Source organism: Rana temporaria, chromosome 5 (genome assembly GCF_905171775.1).
Source record: "Rana temporaria chromosome 5, aRanTem1.1, whole genome shotgun sequence".
Taxonomy (NCBI): domain Eukaryota; kingdom Metazoa; phylum Chordata; class Amphibia; order Anura; family Ranidae; genus Rana; species Rana temporaria.
Window position 1 is genome coordinate 349,692,409 of NC_053493.1, and position 20,898 is coordinate 349,713,306.

The 20,898-nt window shown below is 43.4% G+C and overlaps 1 protein-coding gene across 4 annotated transcripts in view; it reads left to right on the top strand.

Annotated features, from left to right (window-relative positions):
- The window catches only part of RALYL (RALY RNA binding protein like), a 1,196,807-nt gene that overhangs the window by 269,955 nt on the left and 905,954 nt on the right, over positions 1-20,898 (top strand). The window lies entirely within an intron of this gene.

A 20,898-nucleotide genomic window follows, 5' to 3' on the forward strand; every position in this document is an offset into this window, starting at 1 on the left:
CTACACGTGGGGGCTCGTCCGGGATTCCTGTCACTCTACAAGCAAGCCCGCCCCTTCACGCTATCATGGACCCCATCAAAGTAGTCCAATGGTGCGAAGCAGAAGGGACACGCACCTATGCACTGATAGAGTGGGAACGGGATGTCCCTGAAAACTTCCACGGTGCCAGTATAAAATTGTCCGAAAAGACAGAGTTCCACCTGACACACCCCAGCAAACATGAAGGGCGCTCTCCCAGTCAAAAGCAGTTAGAACCTTTAGACAGGAAAGCAGAGGCTGCTGTTAAATCACTGGCAGAACGACAGCTGGCTGATCTGAAGCGACAGTACTGTAACATACAGGAGAGGTTTCAGGAGACCTCCAGTATGATAGCTGAACGCATTAATGGGTTACGTGTCGTTTTGGAGGACCAGAAAGATGGCCAGATAACGCCCAACACTGGGAAGGTACTGAAGAAACGCACCCAGGGCCGCTTGCAGGTAGTAACCATCCGGAAGGATTTCCACATTGACGGCCAGAGAAAAAGGGCAGAAGGACAAACTGTCCTACACCAGCCTCCTACACCAAATAGAGTTGGGGCTACAGAAAGGATATCTGGAATCGGAAATTAGAGAGGCTGTAATCCATGCCATCAGCCCAGGTTCAAGTGTTAGGGGCATGTTGGAGAGGAAGAGTGGATTGACCTTGAACCAGCTAAAAAGGATACTGAAAAGCTATTATGAGGAGGAAGATGCCACTGAGCTGTTTCATCGACTGATAAATATGACACAGGATAGTAGAGAGACTCCTCAGAACTTCCTATTTCGGGCCATTGAGCTCAAGGACCGCCTGCTGTTCACATCAAAGGAAGAAGGAAATGGAGAGCATTTTGGAGCCGAGCTAGTTAAGAGGAAATTTAGGAGATCTGTGACTACGGGATTGAGGAGTGACTATATCAAGCTACAACTGAAGCAGTATTTGGAAGATCCCTCAACTCCGGATGAGGTCCTCATTGAGAAAGTGAATGAAGCGGATAAAATGGAGATTGAGAGGGACCAAAAACAGGGGAAACTTCAACCTCCTAGCACCACAAGTGCTAAAATACAGCAGATAGGTGTCCCCTCAGACACTCAGGAACTTAATGTATTGGCAACAAGCGTTGAACAGGGATCATGGCTTTCACCTATTCACCACCTACCCGTAGGTCAGACTGAACTGGAGAAGCTGTTCCAGACCCAGAAAGAAATACTGGAGATGATGACCATGTTGATGACTCGTCTGGTGAAACCCCAGACAGAAGAAGTCCTGCCACTCAAGGCTCCAGAGACTCCTACCATTAACCCTCCTATGAAACAAACACAGAGAGTCTGCTTCAAATGTGGAGGAGTAGGACATCTCAGGCGAGTGTGCCCAAGCCCAGTAACTGAAACAAAATCCAAACAACTGGGGGAAAAACTTCAGAGGGCCCCAGTGAAGGAGTCAACTGGGCGCCCGGTTGCAATAGCGAACTCCACACCGACTCATATACCCCTGACCACTGAGGTCACCAACAAGCCAGGATGGAAAAGAGAGAGACCCCCAAAACCAAAGGCGAAGGTACAAGCCACCAGGCAGGTCAAAGGTACTGCAATCCCCCCAAGCTAGTGGGACCCTCCCCAATTGTTCCCATCCAAGTAGAGGGGATTTATACGAAAGCCCTGCTGGACACTGGAGCCCAAGTAACCTTGCTCTACAGGGATTTCTATGACAGACATCTCAAGCACCTGCCATTACAGAAATTGGAGGAACTAGAGATATGGGGATTAGGCACCCAGAACTTCCCATATGATGGTTACCTGCCGGTCAGACTCACCTTCGACCCAAGTACAGCAGGAGAGGCTGAGACTTTCGACACCTTGGCCATAGTGTGCCCTTGTCCCCCAGGGGCTGACAAAAATTCCCTCATCATTGGGACGAACACTGACTTGGTGAGGAGGCTACTTGCACCGCTTGTGCTGCAGAAGGGGACCCTCCCCACTAAAATACATCCAATGTTGGCCCAGACATACCGAGACCTTAGACAGGAGGAAGAGGCTCCTGAAGAGGGAGTGGGAAAAATCTGGCTCCTGGATAGGGAAAAGAGGTTAGTCCAGCCAGGTGAAGTAGTCTGCTTGAGAGCCTCTGTCAAGTTAAGCTGGAAAAAAACAGGTCCTTTCATTGTCCTTGAAAATACAAGCCAGGAAGAAAAAAAGGGGTTAGAACTTATCCCTGAAGTATTGCCCACCAGGGCATTGAAGAGGACTCACGGCAAAGTTCCAGTCAGTGTCCGCAACACAGCAGCTGTGCCAGTGAGGGTGCCAGCCAGACTACTGTTAGGACAGGTCAGCCCAGCAACTCCAGTCACAGCATGTGGTTCGACGGAAGGACCAGCAGCAGAAATCCCTGTAGAAGAATTCTGCCCAAAGAATACGCCTCTTACTCCTGCATGGAGAGAAAGAGCTAAAGCCCAACTTCTGAGATGGAGGGCAGCTTTCTCAAAAAGTGAATTTGATGTGGGTTTGGCAAAGAGTGCCACCCACCGAATTCGACTGGAGGAAGACAAGCCGTTTCGTGAAAGGGTTAGGCGAATCCCATTGGGAGATCTGGAAGATTTGAGGGAACAACTGGCTGAACTCAAGAGTACTGGCATTATCCGGGAGTCCAGGAGTCCTTATGCCTCCCCAATAGTGGTGGTAAGGAAGAAGAATGGGTCCCTACGCCTATGTATCGATTACAGGACCCTGAACCGGAGGACCATTCCTGACCAGTACACCACACCTCGGATAGAGGATGCTCTGCAGAGCCTGTCGGGAGCGAAGTTGTTCAGTGTGCTAGACTTAAAGAGTGGGTATTATCAGATCCCCATGTGCCCTGAAGACAAAGAGAAGACCGCTTTTATCACCCCAGTCGGATTCTTTGAGTTCAACCGGATGCCGCAAGGCCTGTCTGGGGCCCCAGCAACGTTCCAGAGGTTGATGGAAAAAACAGTGGGTGACATGAACCTACTTGAAGTACTAGTTTACCTGGATGACGTCATAGTATTTGGAAGAACGTTGGAAGAGCACGAAGAACGCCTGGAGAAGGTCCTGAAGAGACTTCATGATGAAGGTCTGAAGCTCTCTATGGAAAAATGCCAGTTCTACCAGCCCTCAGTGAATTACCTGGGACACATTGTGTCTGAAGAGGGAGTGGCAACCGATCCCAAAAAGTTAGAAGCGGTCACTTCTTGGCCAAGGCCCACCAACGTGACTGAACTCAGGTCATTCTTAGGCTTCTGTTCGTACTACAGAAGGTTCGTGGAGGGGTTCGCTAAAATAGCCCACCCACTCACTGAGCTCCTGAAGAAACAGGAAGAAGTTAGTGTAAGCCCAGATCAGTCAAGGAAGCCAAAAGAAGGGCCCAGAAGGAAGAAAGAGTCCATCCAGGACCAGTGGACTCCAGGATGTGAGGAAGCCTTCAAACAATTGAAGTGGAGCCTTACCACTGCTCCAGTTTTGGCCTATGCAGACCCTGCCAAACCATACGAGTTGCATGTGGATGCCAGCCGTGACGGACTGGGAGGAGTGCTCTATCAAGAGCATGAAGGGCATCTGCAGCCGATCGCCTATGTGAGCAGAAGTTTGATTCCTGCCGAAAGAAACTATCCGACTCACAAGCTTGAATTTCTGGCTCTGAAGTGGGCAGTGGTAGACAAGTTGAAGGATTACCTTTACGGGGCTGAATTTGTGGTAAAGACGGACAACAACCCCCTCACATACCTGCTCACCACTGCAAAGCTGGACGCCACCGGTCACAGGTGGCTAGCTGCTCTCTCGGCATTTACCTTCAGCCTGAAGTACAGACCAGGGGTTGGTAATCGAGATGCGGATGCTCTATCAAGAAGGCCTCATGACCCCCGAAATCCATCAGAAGACTGGACTCAACTTACTCCAGAGGGGGTAAGAGCCCTTTGTGAAGGGACAAGTCTACACGGGAGAGGTGGGGCCAGAGCTGAAGAAGTGGGAGTATCCTCAGCGGGAGTACCCAGGTGCTATTGCAACGTCTCCCAGGTTGTACAAGAGGATCTCCCCAAGCTATCCAGAAAGGATCTCAGGAGAGATCAGGAGGAAGATCCACTGTGTGGGCTGGTGCTGAAGGCATTGGAACATCAACAGTCTGATGTGCTGCAGAAGAGCCCCAAGAAGGAAGCCCGGCTGATACTGAAAGAATGGGATTGGTTGCAGTTGCAACAAGGGGTGGTCTACCGAAGGGGCCCCTCTGATGATCCAGAAGCAAAGTGGCAGCTGCTCCTGCCGGAAAAGCACAGAGAGAGGGTACTGATTGCTTTACACGATCATCATGGTCATTTGGGAGCCGAGAGGACTTTCCAACTAGTAATGGACAGGTTCTACTGGCCTCACATGAGGAAAGAAGTGGAGAGTTACTGTCATTCCTGCCTCAGGTGTATACAACGAAAGACATTGCCCCAGAGGGCTGCCCCAATGGGCCATTTGGAGAGCCAGGGACCAATGGACCTGGTCTGCATAGACTTTCTTTGTTTGGAATCCGATCTGAGTGGGCAGGGGGACATCTTGGTGGTAACAGATCACTTTACCCGTTATGCCCAAGCATTTCCTACTAGAGACCAGCAAGCAACCACAGTAGCAAAGACTCTTGTGGAAAAGTTCTTCGTCCATTATGGCTTACCTCAACGGATACATTCGGACCAAGGAAGGGACTTTGAGAGCAAATTAATAAAAAGACTGTTGGATCTACTAGGCATACAAAAGTCCAGGACTACTCCTTATCACCCACAAGGGGACCCTCAACCGGAAAGGTTCAACAGGACTCTCCTGAATATGTTGGGGACGTTGACTGCAGAACAGAAACCCCATTGGAGTAAACACATTACTGCACTGGTTCATGCCTACAACAGTACCAAAAGTGACGCCACTGGGTATTCACCTTACAGATTGATGTTCGGCCGTGAAGCCCGATTACCAGTGGACCTGGCTTTTGGTTCCTCCTTGGATCACACATCAGAGACCTCCCATAGAGGGTATGTGGACAGGCTGCGGAGGAGCCTGAAGATAGCTTACGAGCAGGCTCAAGCCACCTCGAACTCCAGAGTCAACAGGAACAAGAGAAACTTTGACCTGAAAGTAAGAGTTCAGGATCTTCAACCAGGTGACCGGGTTTTGCTGAGGAATCTAGGCATCCCAGGCAAGCATAAGTTGGCTGATCATTGGAGATCACAGCCTTATGTTGTGTGTAGGAAGCTTCCAGGGCTCCCAGTGTATGAAATCAAGCCAGAAGGAAACACTGGGCCAATAAAAACCTGGCATCGGAATCACCTTTTACCTCTCACTGAGGCAGTCAGGATAAGCACAGAGGAGGAATTCCCATCCACATCCACCGATGTGTGTAGGCCAATAACCAGATCTCAGCTTGCACCCTCTACAGATGAAGATGAGGAAGTGGAGATGAGTTGGCTGTGGCCTCCGGAAACTTCAGAAACAGATGCTGATATCTCTTCAGAAGTAGAGGAGGATAATAACGGAACTCTCAGGGCAGAGGCCCCAGAATTTGTGCCGGCAACTCATCTTGCAGAAGAGCCGAGTACTCTTATTTACTCTCCATTTTTAGTCACTGAGAGGAGGGATGACGACATTTGTCAAAAAGGAATGGATACCCCGAAAGTGCAAAGAGCAAAGAGACATTCGCCCACCACGCAGACTGACTTATGATACATTGAGCGAATGCTCTGAAGCATCTCAGTTTGTCAGCAAAAGAAACCTTGATCTGCCTGGTCCCTCTACTTTTGATTCAGTAAGGGACAACCCCACCTCACCCCTTGGCACATCTGTACCAGACACAGTAGTATCATCTGTGAGTGCACAGGATAGCTCCCCATCATATGACAATTGGTGGGAAGCTCCTCTGTCTGTATTGTATAACCGTATAGAGGCTAAAATGCAGAATAGAGTTAGCAATTTGAACCTCTTTGGAGGACCAAAGAGATAAAGTAGGGGGAGTGTGTAGCGCTGACATTCTTGTATATTGATGTGTGTTTGCATACTTTAATACAACGTCTATGGACATTGCTATGTTTAAGTATTTGGAGGCATCTAGTGACCAAATACTGGTAATGCAGAGAGATGTTTGGTTGAGGGTTTTGGTTGCCTTGGAGACAAGGGGAGACAGGAGTGTAAACAAAAAGCCTTCTGGAGGCTGATGCAGAGCTGCTGGGGAGCGAAGGCTGAGCTCAGAGAGCTAGAGGACAGTGGCCGGATTGCAGAGACCGAGAGACACTCATCCGACCATCGGAGAACCGGATCCATCCAGCGGAGCTGAACAGAGCTGACGGAGAAGCAAGTTGCAGTCACAGGACCCTGAACAAAAGTTACTACCCGGAGCTCCGATCCAGTGGGTGAGCGGGTCACGACCCACAGTTTGCTAAGTTTACACGCAGTTAGACTCATATACAGGCCTCACTGGGATTTATAGTTCCACAGAGGAACTTAAACTGAGAAGGCTTGAGGCCTATCTAATTTGACGTTTCAAGCGATTTTAAAATAGTTGTTGCAGTTACACCAGGAGCATTTTCACTTCAATTTGACTCATCAAAACTGTGGATTACAAATCACTTTAGCTAGCGAAGAAAGAAGATCCAAGACTAAGTACTTTAAGTGAGATCTCACGCATAGCTAATAAAGTAGGGGGAGCTCCCAGGTATAAAATATTTATGTATACTGTTTTCAAATAGCTTATGTTTAAATCAATTGTGCTGTCGTCTTACGTTGGGATGACAGCACAATTACTGTAATCACTTCTTTGCATATTTCACAGTAAAATATATCTCTGGTTAAGTATCCAGTTGTTGTGGCGTACTGTTTTTCTCACTCCAAGCGCAGTCAGTGGATCCTGGGGTTATAATACAGGTATTTTGTATTGTCTTACATTGTATTGTATTGCATCACAGCTGTGCCAAGGGGATTGAGCCAAGTTAGTGGGGTTTATTGGTAGAGTGCAGGCCCAAATTAAACCAGCAGCTCCTTCGGGGGTCAGTGCTACACACATTAGATAGATAGATAGATAGATAGATAGATAGAGGTAATGGTTGACCATCCCTGGTAACACAGGTAACTTTGTAACTATTCCAACCCGATCTATAGACACATATTTCCAAAGTTATTATTAAACATCGGTGCCAAGATACCATTCCAAATCTGTGCTGCTGTGAAAAGATATTACAGTATGAGTTGGCAGTCGATGCAAGTAATAAACAATATTGTCTGCTGAGTATCATTAGTGAATCACTTTCAAAAAGCATGCTCCTTATCTTGTCTATTTGTCCACTTCTGCTAGACTATAATGTGTGTGTTCATGACAAATATTGGTAATTCTACCAATACAAAAAAACACTAATTTCAGTGCAGAGGTGAAACTGGATGCAGGATAGATCCAGGACTGTGGGATCACTGCAATGGAAAGTATGAAGTACTGGAGGATTTAGGGTTCTATTAAATACCACATGCTTTTAAGTGCATACTTTAAATAAGACCTAGGGGCCAGATCCTCAAAAGGGATCAGTAGATACGCCGTCGTATCCCTGTTTCTATCTATGGAACTGATCCACAGAATCAGTTTCACATAGATAGGAAGAAGATCCGACATGTGTAAGGGACTTACACTGTCGGATCTTAGGATGCAGTACCGCAGCCGCCGCTGGGGGCATTTCTCGTCGAAATGCCGCTTCGGGTATGCAAATTAGCACTTACGGAGATCCACAAAGCTTTTACGCTTCGTTTTTTCTCCGTAAGTATTAGTTTGCCGTCGCAATATTAGGGCTGCTTTTACAAGGCCTAAACTGTTTAGGCCTTGTAAAAGTAGACCCTTCTATCCCGCGTCGCCGTCTTTTTTTTTTTTTCAAATTTTTTTTTTTCACGCCGCAACTCGTATTTTTTTTTTTACGACCCGTCACGAATCTCAAAACCCGGCGCAACGTAAAACCGCGCAAAGCACGTCGGGAAAATGACGTCGTGAGCATGCGCAGTACGGCCGGCGCGGGAGCGCGCCTAATTTAAATGGGACTCGCCCCATTAATTTAGGAACGCCTTGCGCCGGCCGGATTTAAGTTACACAGCAGAAAATTTCTAGGTAAGTGCTTTGTGGATCGGGCACTTAGGTAGAAATTTTCCGGCAGTGTAACTTAAATCCGAATATTTAAGTTACACCAGCTGGCTGTGGATCTGGCCCAAGGTGCTACACCAGCATTTATACATGCACAAAAATATATCTTGGTACAATTACTTAGTGTCAGTGTACATTAGATATGCGGCTAAAAATATGTACATCTATGCAGAATTAAATAAGACACATGAGGGTCAGGGTCAAGCATCAGGGTTAAATGCCATAGCACCAAACCTCAAACTATACAGATCATGATAACTCATCCTTATCTTTTCCCTGTTTTGCCCACTTTAAAATATTTTGGGTTAAATTAGGAGAGGAAACTGAAGGGGGCAAGGGAACAGACTGTGTTTTGTCAGTCTGTACCAACTGCTAAGAACTATACTGTGATAGCAAGGCGTAATGAACCCTGAGAGGGTATCGCCATGTCCTTTGTCATTCCTTTGGGACATGCTTTGCCTAAGCATGTCCTAGACCAAGGGTCTCAAACTCAATTTCATTGTGGGCTGCATCAGCATTAGGATTTCCCTCAAAAGGGCCGGTTGTATCTGTAAGATTAGATGTCCAGTGCATCCCCTCCCCTTACATTAGATGTCAAGAGCCACCCCACCATCAGAAGTTGAGTCCCCCACTCTCCCTTTCAACACAGTGCACCCCCCTTTCCTTATGCTGCTGGGAAGAAGCTGGGTGCATTGCCTAAAAGCGGAAAGTAAGGGTCTTGAGGAGGACCAGAGGAGGGCTGAAGCTCTTCTACAGCTGCAGGAGAGGTGCAAGGGCCACATGAAATGGCCTGGAGGGCAGGATTCGGCCCACGGGCCTTGTGCTTGACACCTGTGTCCTAGACCTACCAGTAGATTAGAGTGTGTTAGCACATTGGAAGAGATAAAGCATGTTGATGATAATACCAGCTTTTAAAAAGTCAGCATTTGCAAGCTTCTGCTCTCATGTATCTTCTAAAGCTTAATTTGTTTAATTAAAATGTAATTTTCAGTTTAAAGTTCTCTATAAAGGCTTGGTCTAGTAATTTACAATTATGGTTTGAATATATTTCTTAAACGTGTAAAAAATAGTAACTTAACCACATAAAAGTGACACTAAACTCTGGTTTGCTTCTTTTGCTCTCAGCCTCCTCCAAATCTCCAAAATCCTTTTTTTTCTGCTGTGATCTGACTTCCTATTAGATGATAGCTATGTTTTCCCCCCATGTTCCCCCTGTATTTAGGAACGTAGCCACTCTTTCATGCTTGCTTCTGAAGTAATGGGGAAAATAAGAGGTTTAGAAGATCACAGAAGATGTTACAAGGAGACAAAAAACACAATAAAAATGTATAAAAGATGACTCGGCCATTAAGTAGATGATGCGTCTGAATTAGGCCAGTTCAGCAGGGACCAACCGAATTTTGATCAATGTTTAGGCAGGGAGGGTGTACACTTCTGTACAGCTGCCCTGTTGGATTTTCCCCGCTCAGTCAGAGCTGCAGGCTATATAACCTGCATGGCTGATCAGTGTATTCTGATGGTGGGGAAGTCTCCCCATAGTCACAATATAATAACAAATTGGAAGATGGGGGAATAGAGTAATTTTATTGTTCAACCCGTTGGTTGAATTAAAACAATTACTTATTTGTGGGCTGCTTTAGAGCCACTTTAACCTCCCTGGCGGTATGATTCTTTCTGAAAAAACATGCTGAAAGCGGTACAATTATTTGCAAGGAAAATAGGTGTTTTATACTGTAGGCCTGTGATTTTTAGGAATAACTCACTTAAATCTGACCAAACAAGAATCTAATAGGCATCCCGGGTATGACATTTTTTTTAAAAACAAAATTTTAAATGATAATATAATAAATAATTATAAATAATTATAGCAAGTAATAATATAATTAAAATAAAAATTATTCAATAATGTAATCAACTCAAAATCACTGAAATTTGCTCAGTTGCAGAATTGTTGCTGTCATTATTTTTATTTTTTTATGACGAATTTCCCCGCAAATCGCTATCGCACAATTCTGCAAGTGATTATAATTTATTATCGCTGTTTTCTAGCTGATCTAAAACCATTTTTGACATAAAAAGACACTTTTGGTTGCTATGGACAATCTACAGTTTTCAGGCAGAAAGAAAGGTTTTTATTATATAAAAGTACATGCAGGACACTGGGCAGACCACTAGGGACAAGGGGGGTGTGTTTTTTTTTTACATACAGTACTGTAATCTATAAGATTACAGTATACTGTATGTATAGTGTTTGTTTACTTTTTTGAATTTGGCGCCGATCTCCGCTCCCGTGCGTCGTAACGTCGCAGGGAACGGAGAACGGCGGCACAGGAGGACACTGTGTGAATCGAGCGAGGACCCGCTCACTCACACAGCGTGGATGCATCGCAGGATCCAGGAGAAGGTAAGCCAGCGCGCGCTGCAGGCTCTGCATATCTACCCCGAGCGTGACTCGGGGTTACCGATTTTGGTAGAAAAAATCAACCCCGAGTCACGCTCGGGGATACCGCCAGGAGGGTTAATGGCTTCCCGTCCAGTGTCCTACTGGTACGTCACTAGATTGGAAGGGTGATATCTTCCTGCAGCAATGACCAAAATATTTTTTATGGTCGGCAATTCTCTTCACAGTAAAAGTAATCCTAGCAGCTAAGAAGCCGCTGGATTTATTTTACAGGAAGTGGAAGTGGGTCCCACCCCCCTCCTGCCACCACTGCTACCTTTACTGGGCTCTCCTGTGTGATCAGGGATCCGGATAGGGATGCAACCGGTGGCATCCTGTTCCTAGAACACAGTGATAAGACCGGATGTTCCTCCCACTGTGTAACGTCAGAAGCTGGAAGCAATAAGGATTTTGCCACTTCTGTTTTCTGTGTAAACATGCTGTTACTAGCTTGAACAAGCATCTGTTCAAACTGATCTTGGTTGAATCAGATGCTTTGGAGGCCAGAGGATAGATCCAGGGGGATAATAATCCCCCAATGTCTCCATAAAGAATACCTGTAATAGCCCATGCTATCACAAGCAATGTTGTTCATTCCTTACGATAGCAATAAAGGAGACAAAAATATGCTACACCCACCATTTTATTCCCCAGTGCATGTGCTTAAACAATAGATATAATGTTTGGGGGTTTTAAGTAGTTTGTTTAAGCAAAAAAATATATATTTTTACATGTAGGATAGGAATGTCAGAAATGGCCCAAACTGGAACTGATTAAGAAAATAATAATTATTTGTGTGGTTGCAATTTTAGTACTTGTTAACTTATTTGATGTTGACATCTTAATAATGAATTGGTCATAATAAAGCTATATTAGCATGCTAGCCTGAACACACATTTCATATATAACAGTTTATTCAGCATAGCAGTATACTACAAACATCACTGGCATTGCACTGGTTTTATATTAAGTGTTTGATGCACTTTAAGCAAGGTTATAAAAGTTTCTGTTGACTTCTCCTGTCCCTTAAAATCTAAGTACAAGTGATGTCCTTTGGTTTTATTGCCTGGCTGGCATTCAGTTGCTTGGTAACCTTGACACTCGTTGTCAGGTTTTTCTGCTTTCAAATATGAATTGAGAATGCTTGTGCAGAACTCTGCATGTGGTATAAGGTGTGTTAGCTTAGGCCTAGTATTTCACGAAAACATGCTTGCTCTTGTGTACTCTGTTCCTTTTGTAGCAAAAACTGGAAACTGCATTGTCTCATGTTAGATAAAACCTAGAAACTTGACACATAATTAGCTGTGTGGTCGTGTTGGGTGGATGAAATGTCATATAGCAGTAAGGATGAGCTTCAAATTCGAGTCAAACTCATGTTCGACTTAAACATCGTATGTTCGATCGCTCGCCGAAATATGAACAAAACGGGTCGTTCGCGCCAAAATCAAGTTACGTTTCACAGACCATAATTCACTGCGGCATCACTGGCTGATGATTGGCCAAGCATGCACTATGACCCGCATGCTTGGCCAATCACAGCGTGCAAAAAACGGAGAGCCATAATTGGCCAAAGCCAGGGTGGCTTTGACCAATTATGGCTCAGGGGGTTTAGTACACGCCCCACACTATAAAAGGCTGCCTGCAGGGCGGCCTTGTGTAGTGTGTTGCGGCAGTTAACAGAGAACAGAGAGAGTGTAATTTTTTGCAGGTAGATAGAGCAGGCAGGCAGGCTAGTCAGTTAATGTTACAGTGTGTAGAGGATATATATACATCCCAGGTGTTGTACATATATTTATGCACTGTATAGTTTAGCTATATCAGTTCTTCCTAATTTACTGGCAGGCAGGTGATTGTGCTATTTAAAGACGTTATCACAGGCATACTATAGACACACAGCTATATTTTTTTTAATTTAAGCATCATTAAAATCACTGCTCCTGATGCAGGAGCAGTGATTTTAATGATGCTTAAATAAAAAATAAAAATAAATGAAAAATTCCTTTAAATATTGTACCTGCTGGGTGTCTATAGTATGCCTGTGAAAACGTCTTTGAGAACCCGGGTCTTGCCCGAGGGAACATGTATCAATGGAAAAAAAGTTTTAAAAACTGTAGTTTTTTCAGGAGTCCTGAAAAAAACGACCGTTTTTAAAACTTTTTTTCCATTGATACATGTTCCCTGGGGCAAGACCCGGGTTCTCAAAGATGTTTTATGACAATATTTTAAAGCATATTAGGCTTTAAAATGAGCACTTTTGAATTTGAACGTTCGGTCCGTTCGAAGGTTCTGGTGCGAACCGACTGGGGTGGTGTTCAGCTCATCCCTATATAGCAGACAATTAAAGTAAACCTGGCACAAACCAACAAAAGGGTGTTTTTTTTTGGCACTACCCATATCTCTGGCTATATTAGTAGCCAAGAACTACTCTATCACTCTTATGCAGACGATACGCAACTGTATTTTCGCATCTGCAACAAAAAGGATCATCATCTCAGTTTAGAGAAATGTCTCTCTTTGATAGAAAACTGGATGACTAAGAGTTATCTTAAACTCAACAGTTCAAAAACAGAACTCCTTATGTTTCACGCCAGCCGAAAGAGTCAACTGGCAACAACCTGGACACCCCCGCCCATTCTGGGCCAAATCATCACCCCTAGCTCCAAAGTCAAAGGTCTCGGGGTCATCTTCGACACCTTCATGACAATGGACGCACAAATAGGGTCAGTAGTCAGCGGAGCGCACCATCTGTTGCGCCTACTACGCAGACTTATTCCATTTATCCCCAAAGAAGACGTAGCAGTCGTGGTGGGAACAATCGTGAATTCCAGACTGGACTATGCAAATGCCCTTTACCTCGGACTCCCAAAGTACCAAATCTCTCGTCTGCAAGTCGTACAAAATACGGCCGCCAGACTTGTGACTGGGAAAAAAAAATGGGAATCAATCTCACCTTCGTTGAGAACCCTTCACTGGCTGCCAGTAAAAGACAGAATTGCATTTAAAGCACTCTGCCTGACACATAAGTGCATCCATGGGAAGGCTCCGCAATATCTTTGCGACAAGATAGAACCTCACAATTCGAATCGCGTTCTGCGATCCACCGACCAAAATCTGGTCAGGGTACCAAAAACCAAATACAAGTCCAAAGGAGAAAGAAGGTTTGCTTTTCAGGGTCCTAGACTATGGAACGCTTTACCAACCAGCATTCGGTTGGAGGAAAACCACCTGACTTTCAGAAGACGAATCAAAACTCTGCTCTTTTGATGTCATGAGACACGAACAACTAGCGCCCAGAAGCGATTCGGTTCGCATGCGCCGCGCTTTATAAGTTTTTCATTCATTCATTCATTCATTATGTCCACTAAGAAACAAATTTTTTTTCAATTTATCTACACTTCCTGCTGACACCACCAACTTTGGACAGGAGTTCCACATCCTTACCACTCTAACAGGAAATAACCCCTTACACAGTGCCGACTATCAGTGTCAGTCACATGTCAGTGCCCATAAGTGCCGACTATCAGTGCCAGCCAACTGTCAGTGCCCATAAGTGCTGCCCATCAGTGCCAGCCATCAGTGTCCATAAGTGACAACTATCAGTGCCAGCCATCATTGCCACATGTTAGTGCCGCCCATCAGTGCTAGCCACCTGTCAGTGCCAGCCATAAGTGCCAACTATCAGTACCATCCATCATTGCCACCTATGATTGCCCATAAGTGCCATCAGTGCCACCAGTCAGTGTCGCTCATCAGTGCCAGCCACCTGTCAGTGCCCACAAGTGCCGCCTATCAGTGGCCATCAGTCAATGCCATCTTTCAGTGCCCATCAGTCAAACTGTCACATGACATTAAAAAAAGTATCGGCAATCGGTATCGACGAGTACATGAAAAAAAGTATTGGTACTTGTCTTAAAAAAGTGGTATTGGGACAACCCTAATATACAGTATAGTAAAAATCTATATAACTTGTAAAAAACTACCAAAACAATGACAAAAAATAATTAAACAGATTAATAAAATAAATTCAATGGAGTCTTTAGAAGACATCTGCTATTTTGTTCCCTCTAAATTCAAACCAGAGAAAAGTTTCATAAAAGACTGTGAATATAAGAGGATACCCAGTAACCTGTTAATCTCTTTATTACCACGCATTTGAGATAAACTGCTAGCAGACCGAAGCTTTGTGCAATATATAAAAGTTTAGCTTAGTTTTAAGCTGTGCAAATACATTTTAACAAATGAAATGTTAGCCGCATACTATCCAGCTTAGAGGTCCATATCACCCAGGAAAAGCTTTATGCTATTCACCAAGTCACTTAGATGTATTATGACCTCAACAATAGGCACACAATATTAATCTTTTCTAAATATGACCTGCCATAAGTATCTTAGAAACAGCTCTTGTAGGAACTTAGCTGGTAGGAATTAGCCAAGTGTAAAACTGCATGGAATCCCTACCCACCACAGGAAAACAATTTCACTATTCAATAAATTAAAATAATGCACACCAATTAGAATATGCCTTCTTATGGCAAGGTTTCAAATGGAAGGATTACAGAAATTCATTCCATTCCGAAGCATTCATCAGAGGTGGGTTCCAGCAGAGAATGCCAATTGCTCACATTCTTACTTATGTCGGAAAATGCAGAAAATGTGTTCTCATTGCCGAAAAGGGAATATTTAATCGATGGTTATTTATATACATTATGTAGAAGCAATTATTTGTCAAAAGTGGAGTTATACTGCTACTATTTTGAGGTTGCCTGTCTTTTAGTTGCTGTTCTCTAGTTCCTGTAAGGCCATGAAAAAAGATATAACTTCCATTGATGGGAGGTGATTCAAACATAATGTGTAAATGTCACTAATTCTATTAGTCACATTTCAATTCGCTCAACATTAACTACTTTTCTGTTCATACAGAACTCCAATTCAGTGTATTGGGAAAGGGAAAATGTAAGGTATAATAAACCATTCTCAGAAGTATAATCCAAAAAGTTATAGTAAGGAGAGACAAAAAAGGATCAACAAGTCTTTCACTGAACCAGTGACTGGCAAACTAGAGGTGTTTTAGAATAAAAGCTATTTAAATAGTGGATGATAGAATATTGGTTGGGCCATGCAAATTACACCATTATCGGCCATGGAAAACTGTACATCCAGAATTATAGATACAGCCTAATAGTATATGGCAATTTATTTTAAACTGCATATATATTCAGGCTTGTTGGGCATCATCTGTGAAGTATTTAAAAAGCAATGGGGTTGATTTACAAGAGTTAAAAGACAAAGTGGCTGTTTACTTTGCAAGAAATGTTTCGCTTAGCTTCCTTAGCAATCACATGCAAGGAAAAGCAGTATTTTTGTAATGGAATTTAGCAGAGCTTCACCTCATTTATGAAGCTAAGGAAAATTTCCCTTGCAAAGTGAACAGCCTATTTTCCTTTAGTAAATAATCTCAATTGGTTTATATGGAGTACGTTTTGAAGACTAGGAAAAAGTATGAAGCCTCGTACACACGACAGAGAAACTCGACAGAATCCATGAAGAAACTTGGTGGGAGAGCTTTTTTGGCGAGGAAAACAGTCGTGTGTACGTTTTTTATCGAGGAAACTGTAGAGGAACTCGACGAGGAAAAAAGAGAACAAGTTCTCTTTTTCCTCGACGGGAGTCTCAATTTCCTCGTCGTGTTCCTCGTCTGGCTGTTTTTTGACGAGAAACTCGGCATGTGTATGCTAAGAAACCCTCGCATGCTCAGAATAAAGTATGAGACGGGAGTAAAAGTAGCATTTGTAATGGAGTTAACACATTTTTCACGCTGTAACAGACTGAAAAGTGCAAATCGTCTCCGACCAAACTTTTACTTAACACGCAGTAACATGAGATTAGCAAAAGCAGCCCCAAGGATTGTGCCAGTGGAATTGAACTTCCCCTGCCATTGTATGTGTTGTACGTCACCGCGTTTGAGTACGAGGAGATTTTGTCTTGACAGTGTGTACGTAAAGCAAGCTTGTCGAGTTCCTTGACAAGCCTAACAAGGAACTCAGTGAGGAAAACGATGTGTCTCGCCCGACGAGTTACTCGGTCATGTGTACGAGGCTTAACACAGGGGGTTTTGGCAGAAGGGACAAAAGGAACAATAAAGTCCTACGATGAACCAATTTGAAGTGCAGCTAAGCCTTCAGAAGTTATTCAAATGTCTTATTCCATCACATATCCCAAAAATAAGGACATTTCCCCCATTTTTGGATAGTGAATGGGGCCATGAAAAATCATTCCTTTATGCCCTATGCTTAACTGTACAACAGGACATCCAGTGTAAACCATGGATAACGTTAAAATGATAGCAGTATGTATTCCAAACTGCAATACAATTTCATTGTGTGTGAAATTTAAGATATATTCAGTTACATGCTGCATAAGGTCACACACGTAAATTCCATCAAAATAAATGTATAGAGCTTTGCCTATATTGCTTCCCTATTTTATTATAAAGTAAGTTACCAAGTTTACATTCCTTATGAATATTGGAATATAAATTATAAAAATATCCAACTTTTACAATGAGAACAGCACTATGAATGCATGAACATAGCAGCAAAGGAAAGAGAAGGGGAATGAGCTGCTGCTCTGATGTGTTCAGTTGTGTGTATATATAATAAAACCTTGGGTTGAAAGTAACTTGGTTTGAGAGCGTTTTGCAAGACAAGCACGAGAGAAGAATGGCACCCCTAAATGTAGCAATATGATTACATTTAATGAAGGTACAACATTTAGCAACATATTTCTACACTTAGAGGCTCCTCTCCTCTCTTTACTACTCTGTAGCTCCTGCTGGATTTTGATTATAATCCCCTTGTGGAGCCGGCCATTAGTGGATGGACATTTTTAATGGTTACACATACACAACCTGGTCACATTGCTATAATTTTTTTATGTGGACTATAAACTGAAAGACCTATGAATAAATGGTTGTGGAATGAATCATCTGAGTTTCCATTATTTTTAATGGGGAAATTTGCTTTGATATACAAGTGCTTTGGATTACAAGCATGCTTCTGGAACGAATTATGCTCGTAATCCAAGGTTTTACTGTATAGTAAATTGGAGTCTAAGGTATCAAGCCCTGTAAACAACATGCTCTTCTTCAACACTGCAGCTAAGAATAAATAGGTCAATTTGAAAAGGAGACTAAAGCTGCATATGAAATATTTATTATTATGATGATTATTATACAGGATATAGATAGCTCCAACAGTTTACAACATAAGGACAGACAGTACAATTACAATATAATTTAATACAGTGGAAATCATTAACACTTGTAACCTAAGAGAATATATCTAATATTTTACATTAAACTTTTAGTTCTGCCCCAAAAAGCAATATGCATTTCCTGTATTTACTATATATTACCCTGTTTAACCACTTCCATACCAGGCACTTATACACCTTATTGCCCAAGCCAATTTTCAGCTTTCAGCACTGTCGCAATTTTAATGACAATTGCGCGGTCATGCTACACGGTATCCAGACACAATTTTTATCATTTTGTTCCCACAAATATAGCTTTCTTTTGGTGGTATTTGATCATCTCTGTGATTTTTATTTTTTGCGCAACAAATAAAAAAAGAACGAAAATTTTGAAAAAAAAAATAAGTTTTTCTTTGTTTCTGTTAATTTATTTTATAAATAAGTACCCTTTCTTCTTCAATGACGGGCACTGATATGGCTGAACTGACGGGCACTGATATGGCTGAACTGACGGGCACTGATAAGGCGGCACTGATGGACACTGATACGGCGGCACTGATGGGCACTGATGATGGGCACTGATAGGTGGCACTGGTATGTGGCACTGATGGGCACTCATAGACGGCACTGATGGGCATTTATAGATGGCACTGATGGGCATTCAAAGGCAGCACTGATGGGCACTCATAGCTGGCACTGATGGGTACTTATGGGTGTCACTGATAGGTGGCATGGGTGGGCACTGATAGGTGGGCACTGATGGGCACAGATGGGCACGGATGAGCACTGATAGGTAACACTGATGGACACTGCTGGCTGGCACTGATGACAGTGGTGGGTGGCATTGCTGGGCATCACAAATTTGTTTGTGCCATGCTGGTGTCAGTCAGTGCCCATTTGTGGGCACTGATTGGCATATGTTATGCATACATTTGTACATGCGGATGGCCATGGGGACTTACCTGGCCGTCCACATGTTGGGTGCTTCCCTGGTGGTCCTGGGCAGCATTCTGGTGGTCCAGTGTGGGCATCCGAGGGGGGGGGCTGCTCTGATAAACAATCAGCGCAAACCCCCCCTGTCATGAGAGCCGCCGATCGGCTCTCCTCTACTCGCGTCTGTCAAACGCGAGTGAGGAAGAGCCGATCAACGGCTCTTCCTGTTTACATTGTGATCAGCCATGATTGGACAAGGCTGATCACGTGGTAAAGAGCCTCTGTCGCAGGCTCTTTACTGAGATCGGTGTTGTGGTGTGTCAGACTGACACGCCACACCACCGATCGCCGAGATGCGCGGGCGCACGGCGGCTGTTATTCTGCAGGACGTCAGTAGACGTCCAGTCAGGATAACACAACCACTTCCCGGACGTCAATATGCTATTGACCAGGCGGGAAGTGGTTAATATTAGTGTTTGATAGGTACCTTTAGGCTCGGTTCACACCTAAACCACCCGCGGATCACACAGCAACGCTGTGCATCCCTGTTCTCTGTTTCAGGGATGAATCAGGGGTGAATCTTTGCCTGAATTTGGCCCTGAAACTGAGCCAAAAACGCACAGCATTTCTGTGAAGTGATCTCCACAGCTGACCTGGACATATGTGAATAGGCTACTGCTATGCAAATTGGATGCGGGGAAGCCTTAATGTCTGAATCTCTTCATATTTTTCTTAACAATTAACACAGAGAAGTCTATGTCTTAACTGAATACAAATGTAATAGTAATGCCATCTGTGTATAGCTTGAATTATTAAACATTGCCCTCTGCATTTTACACAAGTCTGATAATTTCTGCATCTGACCTACAATATTTTTTTCTTCATATTAATTACCTACTTTGAGAGAATTTAAGATCGAAGGATCATGCACGATGCATCCCATGCTAATTCTATATGGTGGGAAAAAACAATGCTTGCTGTGTATTTTAACAAGTTGAACGTAACGTATTATTGTGGTGTGATTTTCAATAAGGTTAAGGTCTTCATTATTTACTCAGAAGCAGAGCAAATTGATGCGTAGGCACGTACACTCCAACAGGTTGCTGTACAATACATATTCGCTGCATACATACCAAGTTCACATGGAAAGGAAATTTACTAACAAATTTGTTTGTAAATCACCCACAGAAATAGAAGAAAACTATTTGGGAATTACGGTATGTTCCAATACACAACCACAAGTCCTGGTCAGGCAGTCACGTTCATTCCTTTAAAGAGGGGTTGTAGAGAGGCATGTACAGACACTGCACACACTTTTACCAATGGCTTATCTTGGATTTACTGGCTTCGGCAATGATCCAAAGATTTGACACTTCCACTGAACCATCATAATAATGGTCAGTAAAGGATAGGCAAGCTTTAGCACTATCAGACAATGCTAAAGCTTTGCCAGAACATCTGGGGATTTTGTCATAAAAGCAAAGTATTAGAGGCTGCCATAGAAGGTGCCTGCATTTTATATATGCAGTAGTATTTTTTTTATTTATGACAGATTGTTTTTAAAAAGGTCATATCAGACTGCCTAAATTTCGTCCAAATTGTCAGAAGGTAGAAGCACAGAACATGTTTCCTCCATGTATGTCCAGACTTGTTACTCATTTCACCAATAGGGACAGGATAAGCTCAGCAAACATGTCCCCTTCACAGGACCTTTCTGAATACTGGTACTTGGAGCCAAAGTCTTCAAAAATGTACTTGCAGCAAAAGTCTTCCAACCTCGGTATTCAAGTTGTAATTAATTCTTACGGGCAATGTTTGTAATTTTAGGAGTAACTCTGCAGACAACTAAAGATAGATTTGAATTAGCAAAACAGAAAATTTTGATTTAGAATAGCAATTTTATATGGCATTTTAAAGTGAGGGTTTTCAGAAGGCTTGTAGTCAAGTCAACCGGACCTTCGAAAGGGAGCTGCTATATGTTCACTTTATTTCACTTGCATTTGGTTAATGGGAATCATGAGATATAAATAGAGTTTGCATTAGGTGCACTATAAACAGATTTAAAGAGCCGTTGCTACGACTCCTTCTGACTCCAGCTATGCTAC